Source organism: Miscanthus floridulus, chromosome 18, assembly GCF_019320115.1.
Source record: "Miscanthus floridulus cultivar M001 chromosome 18, ASM1932011v1, whole genome shotgun sequence".
Classification (NCBI taxonomy): Eukaryota; Viridiplantae; Streptophyta; class Magnoliopsida; order Poales; family Poaceae; genus Miscanthus; species Miscanthus floridulus.
The window spans coordinates 43,053,690-43,063,819 of NC_089597.1; the positions used below are offsets into that span (position 1 = coordinate 43,053,690).

At 39.3% G+C, this 10,130-nt stretch overlaps 1 pseudogene; it reads right to left on the reverse strand.

The window, feature by feature from the left end:
- Window positions 1–1,518: 1,518 nt before the first annotated feature.
- LOC136522445 (probable glutathione S-transferase DHAR2, chloroplastic) lies at window positions 1,519–9,250 on the reverse strand (annotated as a pseudogene).
- Between the last annotated feature and the right edge of the window lie 880 nt (window positions 9,251–10,130).

Here is a 10,130-nt window from a genome sequence, read left to right on the forward strand (position 1 = left end):
GTATGGGGACGCAATTTCTCCACCTGCACTCGATAACTACTGCCAGAAGAAAGCCGAGATGCCCGGCGATCCCAGAAACCACCGCTGCCTAGCGTAGGAGACCAGGAGTTCCAGGGACACTGTTTTTTTCCACCCGAAGGGACACAGTGCGTTCAATTGTTCTTGTATGTGCAGCGATTGATGAGTGACTCTCATCAACACAAGCAAGCGTGGCCGAATAGTTCGGCAACTCGAAATCCGGTGCTCTGGTGGTTGTCAGTTTTGTATACGACGGGAGCGTGTCGACTGATTTTTATTCCCTTCGATAAATTGCCTAGAATTCAGACAAGCGATCCGCTTATTTTTTCATCCGAAACAGTGTTTTTCTCTCACAAATTCCTCCAAACCATCCAGATTCCTCCAGTCATATAGACTGAACCAGCAGATCAAAAGCGAGTTTGCGTTGTGTATCCACGAAAGGGTGGGAAGGTACAGCGTGCTGCAGCAGCTGCAAATTAAAAACTGCGTGTTACTGTAGCGGTAACAAGTGCAGCTGCAGCCGCTGTAAACGGTTAGCAGAAGCTAACGGACCCAATTGTGCAACTAAAGAAACTTAAAAAAAAAAAACTGTGCAACTGAAGAGGGTATGCAGCTGAACGGACGGAAACTGTGCTTCGTATCACTCAGAAACGCGAAGCGGCTAGTGGAGACGCACTATCATCCCAGAGGAGCCACTATCGCAGTTTCGCTAGTATCATTGCAAAACATAATTGTGACAACTGACCAGTGACGACTGATGCATGTCTATCTAATAACAAAGAAAAAGAACACAGCAAGTCAGCAACATCCTTCCGAGATATTATCTTTATCTTATGCGGGTACTCTTGGTCGAGCGATTGGAAGGCCAGAGTTGAAAGAAGACGGAACTGCTTACATGGAACGCAGTGAGTTCCTTTGACGTCAACTCAGTGTGTAAATGTCAGCTATAAGAAAAGTACTAGTCAGATCACAGAGATATGACGACAATCCACATAGCAAACCTCTACAACTATTGTGCTTTCAGAATCTTGCGACAAAACGCACATCACCCACCACTGGCATAAACGAGATAATTGGAATTCCACGCCTCAATCATTTAGGCGCGCGAATGCAAAAATCTTATCGATCATTGCAGGTTCAATGTGAGTGTGTTACAGGAACATGACCAAGAGAAGCAGCAGCTTATGATGAGGCAGGTCAGCATCATGCACGGTGACATTTCATCAAATGCAAACGCTTGGATAAATATGTTTGGAGGCTAGTAGCTTCAAATCAGCATAAAGGTATCTCAATTTTGTGGGACCTAGGATTAGGATGGGCCAAATAATTATAACCTTGGCTCTAACATTCGGTGTCTGCAAATGCATGCATCCTTAAATCACAAGGAACAAAAATAACTATACAATGAAATGGATATCTTTCGTCAATTCACCAAAAGGTAGCTCAGAACCATAGATCAACGGTATTGGTATGTTATTTGTGAAATTAATGCTTCTATGATGCAGAAAACAGGTAGGAGTACGCAATAGACCCACCCCTCCCCCTTAACAACAAATGAGGTTCAAGCTCAACGAGAATGCTCATTTACATAAAAAAAAATCTGCTTTTTTTTTACAATTTTATTGATGTTTTCCATTTGACACACAAAGATTGGATAGGAATACCTGATATGCTATGCCCTAGAAAATTCCAATCAAAACCCACCACCTTTCATGTACATATTACAGACATGCGACAAACCTTTGCATCTAGATCTTCCATTCACCAATCGTCACCTCTCCCCCTCTCCTAATAATAAGAAAAGGAAACATAACATCACATGATAAGCCAAATCGTTGCACATCTTGTGAAACTGATTTAAGCAAAGATTGACAGAACATACCTGTTCGGCTGATCCATTTTGAGCTGATTTCGGCTGATTCAATAGTGTTCTGTGAGAGAGAATAAGTTGAAACAAGCTGAAACAAGCTGAAAGTGATGGTAGATTCTCACTTTCCATAAGCTGAAACAAGCTAAAGATATGTTAACTGGTGGGGTCCATAAGCAGAATGGTAGATTCTCACTTTCCAACAGACATTCACTACCAGCTCAGATGGAGTGCCAACTAGCGGGAACCATCGAGAAGGATACAGAATAAGTACTGTGGTAGCTGATATAGGAAAATGGAAACACCTATGATTATGGCCATATGCCAGTGGCCCAGTGGCAGATACATGATTTCAATCATGGGGGCATGCCGGCATGGACCTAAACGATGCAATTCGCTAACAATGTAATATGACGACTGAATGACATTAAATAGTTAGGTGTGCGGATATAAGGATACAATTCACAAACATTTATCTGCAAGTATACAAAGGTAGTCAATGCCAATGTCTCCGTGAGCATATTAGTTTCTTGCTTCTTTGTTATCCTTAATAAATTGATCAAGTGGAGCCTGTTGTGTTTGTACCTGTACCCCCATGCACCTATACTACATCCACCCCTGCTATATGCAAACGTGATTGCGCACAACCGAACCTTACTTTAACAACTAAATATGAAGGTCTGGCTGTCATAATATTACATCCAGTGCTATAAAAGCTTACAACTTAATTTTATTATCTTCTACAGTTCTACTTGCTTTTACATATATGAATAAGCAGAGCGCATAAACTAGTTCACAAAGAGAGAAGGGTATAGAGTGTGAGATGTTGGTTGCTCAGCATCACTGCAACAGTTGCAAAGTGCAAGTAGCTTCTAGCCTAACATAATTCAGAAACTGAAGGCCAAAGAAGCCACTACACAATCATTAGCCCATCATTTAAGTGAACTACTATTGGTGTCCTCTTAACTATCAGCAATGGATATTGATCTTCCCATGTATTATAAGCAAATAGCAGAATTCCTCACAATGGCTCGCTTTGACTCACTACATTATTTATTCTTGACCTCTTTAATCTTTATAAATGTATTTATATACAGTTATACATACATTGGAAATACACACATAAATATTTTTTTGCATCTTATTAGCCAACAATAAGCTTAAGAAAGCCCCCATGTTTCCAGTTCTCTAGATAATTATGACGTGTGCATCCTGTCATCATTATTCCCATAGATACAAAATAGCAAACCAAGGAAATCTAAGCATGCAATATTTCTTCCTTCTATTAAGGGATATATATGCAGTTTACCTTACTTTAGAAATGAATTTAACCCATGACTTTTGGGCGCCATCCAGCAATTACATCCTCGGGCAGAGCTTGAGTTTTGACAAAAGAATCCGTTGAGAAAATCGACTGTGAAAGAACATGATCAAGTAAGGCTAGGATATCCAAGACCAACTCCTTAGAAAGATGTCAAAGAAACAAAAGCTAGCATCAAAAGGTACAATCGTCTCATGCCTAGCTAATACTTTGGAAAGAATGCATGGTGATTTCTCAATGGCGTGTTTTGCATTACGCATACAATGTAAGAATAGCCAATTCACTGATAGTAAAGAATTGGGATAACCAAGTATTGAGTCAACATGGATTTGGGTTCATGAGTGATCCTTTCTGATATATTCCCTAATCTCCCCCAAAGCACTATTTCTTTTGTGGCTCCACTATGTTCTTTAATAATAATTTTGCTTAAATGTGTAGTTCATAAAACATGAGCAGTACACAGCATGCATATGCTGTGCAACTGGTCAAGCATTGGTATCTGCTGTTCAGGTGGAAAGAAAGTGAGAAAGAAATTCATGGCACTATTAATAGCTACCGTAGTTCCATGTTCATTTTTTTTATGGCCAGATGTGGATGCCTGCTAGGCGAAAGAAATAACATCGTACTCTGGTTCAGTTACATGTCAGACCTAAAGACAAATTGAATACTAATTACCAAAAAGATAAGCACAAAAATCATTGTGCAGTACATGGATACGTACCTTCATGTATGTTTTTACATGAGAGAGTGAATCTGGAACAGACCAATTCTTATAGTGGCCCAGAGCTATCTCCATGTGACATAGTTTAGGGCCCAGAGAGATCAGCGGCAGAAATTGTTCCGCCATTAATAAATGGACCCTGCACCATACAGTGTCCCAGAATTGCACAGCAAATTTCAGATAAGCCACACAGATACGAATACTAAGTTACCAAATATAATTTAAGATATCATATAACTGCAAAGGTTCATGTGAAGTTAACATCATCTTTCATATGGACTGAATGTGATTTAAGATATCATATAATTAATTCATCTTAGCTGATATATAACTTGAATCAAGTTTGTATAACTTTGAACAGAACTCAAGGTTTCCATTTCTGATTGCTGATGGAAGGCAAATGATAAATCGCCATATTCTGTATTTGAGAAGTGCTGATGTTATATTAAACAAACCAAGGATCTTGAAAGTTTAAATTTTCCATATGGGCATTTGGTTTATTAAAACTAAGTAGTTTGATATGAGCAAAAGGCAACTTTTGGAATCATTGTAGGGTAAAACTACATTTTAGATGACCAATAATTCTAAACCATGTAGAGGTAAATCAGGACCATGTAAGTTTGTTCTGAATTCTGACATGCAATGACGCAAACATGTGGCAGTGTCATGTAGCTTAGTTTCTCCATTTTCACATATACATCACGTAAAAACCACTGTAAAAGCACTTTTTTCTCGAACGCGTAGGAGAACTGCATATCATTATACAACAACAACAACAACAAAGCCTGTTAGTCCCAAGCAAGTTGGGGTAGGCTAGAGTTGAAACCCACCAAGAGCCCCTAGTCATGGTTTAGGCACATCAATAGCTGCTTTCCAAGCACTCCTATTCAAACATCTCTCTAGGTATATCCCAAGCTTTCAAATCTCTTTTTATTGCCTCCCCCCATGTCAATTTCGGTCTACCTCTACCTCTCCTCACATTATTAGCTTCGCTTAGGACTCCACAATGCACTGGTTGACATGGCCAAACCACCTCAACCGATGTTGGACAAGCTTTTCTTCAATTGGTGCTACCCCTAGGTGGTCACGTATATCATCGTTCCTAACTCGATCCATTCTTGTGCGACCACAAATCCATCGCAAAAGAACTGCATATCATTATATTAAGAAGAAATCGTTGAAGAGGCACACCTATGGGGCCTTGCAGGCGCTAGAAGCCTCGCTCACCTAGAGGTTGCTAATAGATAATAAGATGGTTGTTTTGTTGGGTCAAGTTGTGGGTTGATGTAAAAGGCAAGTTTGTTTCCTGTATGAGTATATAAGAGTGTGTGAGCATGTTGTGTGTGTGTGTTGTAATTTATTTATTTATCTCCTTAATGCAATGATATGCAGCTCTCCTGCGGATTCTACAAAAGAATATCAAGAACATAAAAAAGGGGGAAGAACCCTTACAAACACACACGCACCCACACTGTCCAGGGGACTAAGCAAACATTAGCATCTTTTACAAATTATAAAACAACCTCCACCTAAACTCAACTCATGCTTGGCACAAGGGCTAAGAGGTAAGCAATGCCTTTAGCCCCAGTCAAACCCCAATACTGCAACTCCTCACCAGTGAGCAATAAAGCTCTAGCTACGTTTGGAGACAAACCATCAAACACACACCAGTTGTGATGATTCCACAAGTAGAAGCACAAAAATCTATTAATATTTTGCAACATTAGCGTCATAGGTCATAAATGTAGTTATGTTGTTATGTTATGTGAGCGTCATAGGTCATAAATGTAGCTTCATATTATTGTAGCATGTGACTTAGCAGAACATGAAGCAAGGCTAGTGTTATAGGTCATAAACATGAGTCTGTCTCATAGGAAAAATGAGACAGGAAACAAACAATAGCATCTAGTTCAATTTACATATACATATCAACGGATCCGAATCATTTAAATATATGGAAATTTTGGATACATCTGTCAAATGTGCACCAGCTGATGGATTCTAGAGAAATTTGCAGATTCTTTATGTCTGACATCAAACATGGTATAATCCATGCAACAATGCATAGGAATCTAAACAAGTATGTAGATATGACAAGTAGAAGGGGGCTGCAGAAATTATAGAAATATTGCAGCTCATGCAAAACAATTGTACTATTATGAACCATTCATGTAGCATTACAATTGCTACCAGCCCACTTACATTGTCTTTTAGATAACTATCAAATGAAGTAAGCTCATTAAGTAGTGCCTCTTCTGTTTCATCGCTTGGATCTTTGCTTTTGAGGAAACCAATGAAAGTGGAAAATATTTTTGACCCACTGTAATGAAATTTATGCACAATAATTATGACGCTCATAATAATAGAACTGTGAGTATTAACAAAAGAAAATAACAGGGTAAAGTTGCATATGGCCTCAAGATACAAATCAAACAATATTTCCATGTAGGATGTACCAATAAAGTCACTAATTTAGTGTCGTAGATACCAACTCTGTTAATGATAAGGCATATTTTTGAACAACCACAATGAATGACTAACATATTCTGTTAAGGGGATATGGAAAGGAAAACATAATAGTTTGTATGCTTTTTTTAGATAATGGATTAGTTCCAGCTTCAGTCCTCTTCATAAAAGAGGCATCAGTACACAAATAATACAAACACACCCAAACTTTAAATGCTCAGACCAGTTCATCATGCATAAATGCTCAGCACGAAAATGAAACAGATAATGAGAGAGAAATGAGCACAAAATATGTGTGGATGACTCAACATTTGCAACAAGAGTGCTGGACACCCTTACAAAAGCACAAAACAGGAGTTATCAATTAGGGCACTGGAAATATCACATACACTGAAGCTTTTTCTGGTGGAGTTGTCAAGGGTGGTTCAGGGTACTTCTCCTCTAATGTTTGTGTTATAACATCAGAATCACCAATCCATTTTTCCTCAAGCTTCACGATAGGCACTTTACCTTCTGGGTTGATTTCAAATAACCTAATGAAGCAAGACAAAAGCATGATGGTTCATGGGCTCATGGCCATGGAGCTATCAAGCAGAGAAACAGCCAGTAATAATCTGAATTCAGAAAGGTTAGCCTTGTCTTGAAGATAGGTACCAATCCGGCTTATTAGCTAGATCAACTAGCTTCAGTTCATAAGGCAGATGCTTCTCCTCTATAGTCAACAAAATCCTCTGTGTGAAAGGACCTGTGGCCAACATGTGAAATTTAACTTAGACTGTCAAGTATTTCAATTTTCAATAATCAGAGAAAAAAAACTTGCAATGCAATTAAAAACCTTAAACTGCGCTGTTACATTCTAATATAAAGGAAACAGGATTCACACACACTTCCATTCTGGTAATATCAATGTAGCCCCACAGTACCAAACAGATGCCAATATTAATCTTTCAAATGTCTACTTTGAAAACTCCCCACCCCACCCCTCTTCGTCTCTGTTTTAAAGGAGATGTGTCTCGAACCCAGGCTATCTAAGTGAGACAGTGTTCAGGTAAACGTTAATATCTACTCGTATTAATAAACTCACTATTAATAAGATAAACTGCTGATGCCTAATATTATACTGTGAATTATGCTGGCAGTAGTTTCCCAACTTGAGCAGTTGAGCTAAGCATGTACCAGATTGCAGAGCAAGTTTTGCTATTAATGAGCAAACATAGATTAGAAAAAGATAAATCTACTATAGTTTGTTTCTGAATGCTGCTATTCTATTTCTATCACAGAAACAGTTGTTCTGTGGAAGATAATACTCCCAGGACAATTTTCTATACAAAATGAGCTCTTTTATTCTTATATTCTATCAGCCCTTCCACATGGCACAAATTGACAACACGGGCTACCAATATAGATTAAGCATACAGAAATCCAGGAATGCATCATATCCAGAGTCCAGAACCTTTTTGTCATTAAGGCATTAACACATTCTATAGTCCCTAGTAAAGCTTAAAAGAGGTGTAGGGCAGGAGACAGCATTTTAATTAAGCAAGAAATTTCACTCCAAAGACAACCTCAACATGTTCATATCTTAATATACTATACTACATTAGTACTCCCTCCATCCCAAATTATAAGTCATTCCAACTTTCTTGGAGAGTCAAAGCATCTAAAGTTTGACCAAATTTATAAAAAATAATAACATTTATGATACCAACTAAGTATCATTAGATTCTTCATTAATTATATTTTCATAATATACCTATTTGATGTCATAAATATTTGTAATTCTCTCTATAATTTTGGTCAAACTTGAGATGTTTTGACTCTCCAAGAAAGTTGGAATGACTTATAATTTGGAACGGAGGGAGTATCAAACTTCACCAAAACACTAAAAATAACCCAACCTTCACCAAGCACTGGAAAAAATTTCTCCAAATATAAACTCATCATAGATGTGCACCTGTGGATTGCTGTTAGCTAAATGATTCAGAGAACATACACTGTTTATATTGCCATGAAGATGATGACTGAAACATGTGCACTAAATCAAACGCTATTTACCAAAAAAATTGGCTTGGTGCAGACTGCGGGACCAAGCACCTTTGGATTTTCCATGCATTGATGTTGGCTAAATGATTCGGAGAAATTTTAGTCATGAAGATGTTATTTACCAAAAAATTGGCTTGGTGCAGACTGCAGGACCCAACTATGTGCTGAAATAACTGCATCCACATCGCAGACAAGTCAAATGCTACTGTGTTTAGCTAAAACCTACCACCACGCATTCCATGCAATCTCTCTCTCTCTCTCTCTCTTTTTGGGTGTCTTCATAAACCGCATACGTGTCATGATATGAACACGAAAATCAAATACCAATAAACCATCACTCTAAATGTGAAACAAAGCTATCATTTGCAGTTGCACTCTAAACGCAGCAAATTAAAACCTCCCCTAACCCAAATAGCTACCAACGCAACCAGCATTGTTGTCAGTTCACCTTGCATTCTATACTATAGACTACATTTACCCAGCGCGCGCGCGAGAGAGAGCTTACAGTCTCCGAGGCGGCCAGGGACGGTGATGGACTCCTTAGCGCAGACCTCTAGCGGCTGGGCCGAGGCGCGGGCCACATACAAGCGGCGCTGCGGCGCGGCACGGGACAGAAGGCGGCCGCGGGAGCGGCGGAAGGTGGTGAGGAGCAGCGCTGAGGAGGGGCCAGCGGCGGAGGTGCCGCGGAGGAGGACGGCCATGCCTAACTCGCCGGAGCAGGTCGGCGCGGGGGAGGATGCGGTTCAGTCGGTCAGGAGGGGAGCCCGCGGCGAGCGGTTGTGTTGTGGCCCGGGAGCGGAGAGGAGAGAGAGAAGCTTATCTGACCCGTGGCACGGGCCTGTCGCCTGTTTGCTCAAAGATGCATCCCATCCAAAGCGTCCGGATGCCGCGAGCAGCCCCGACGCCAGGCATTGAGTGGACCTAAAGCAAATAGGCCTGGACCTCCTATCCAGAGGCTTCCTGTCGCGGGCTCGCCACCCTCCTTCTGGGCCTGGGACAATCGACAGTTAGGTTTGGTTTCAAGCCCTGCATCGCCACGAGTTTTTTTTTTTTTTTTTTTTTTTTTTTTTTGGAAAAGGTTCAATGTCCCTTAACTATCTCTGAAGTCTGGACTATAAAACAACTGACCTTTCACAACTTTTCAAACCGTTTGTTTTTGCATCTTGAGTGGTTTTGATGATAATTTTACTGATGTGGCTCCACGTCAGGGGAGGTAAACCAGACTAAGTTGAGAGTTTAGGGAGATAAATCGGACTAGATATATTTGTTAAAAATCCAAAAAAAATCATAAGAGATATTTTTAAAAAAATTATCCAGATATTTTATATAGAAAAATAATGAAATAAAAAATTTTAAAATTAGGTTTAATCTTTGAAAAAATCATACAATATAAATATTGTTATACCTTGAAAAAAATATGAAACTAGCTTTAGATTTTTTTTTTCTAAAATCATACTCTATCTTACGGGGCATAGTTTGAAATGAAAGGAACAAATGGCAAATTTTAGGATCCTTGATTAATTTCTAGAAATGTGTGGGTGTGTGTTAAGTTATTGGTCCCTTTTACATTTAGCTAAAGCTTATGAGCTGCAAGAACTTATGACGAGTGCTCTATAGTTTGTGAATACTTTGAGTTGCAAGAACTTATGACAAGTGCTCTTTCAGGATCCTTGGAAGAATATTATACTTGCCTT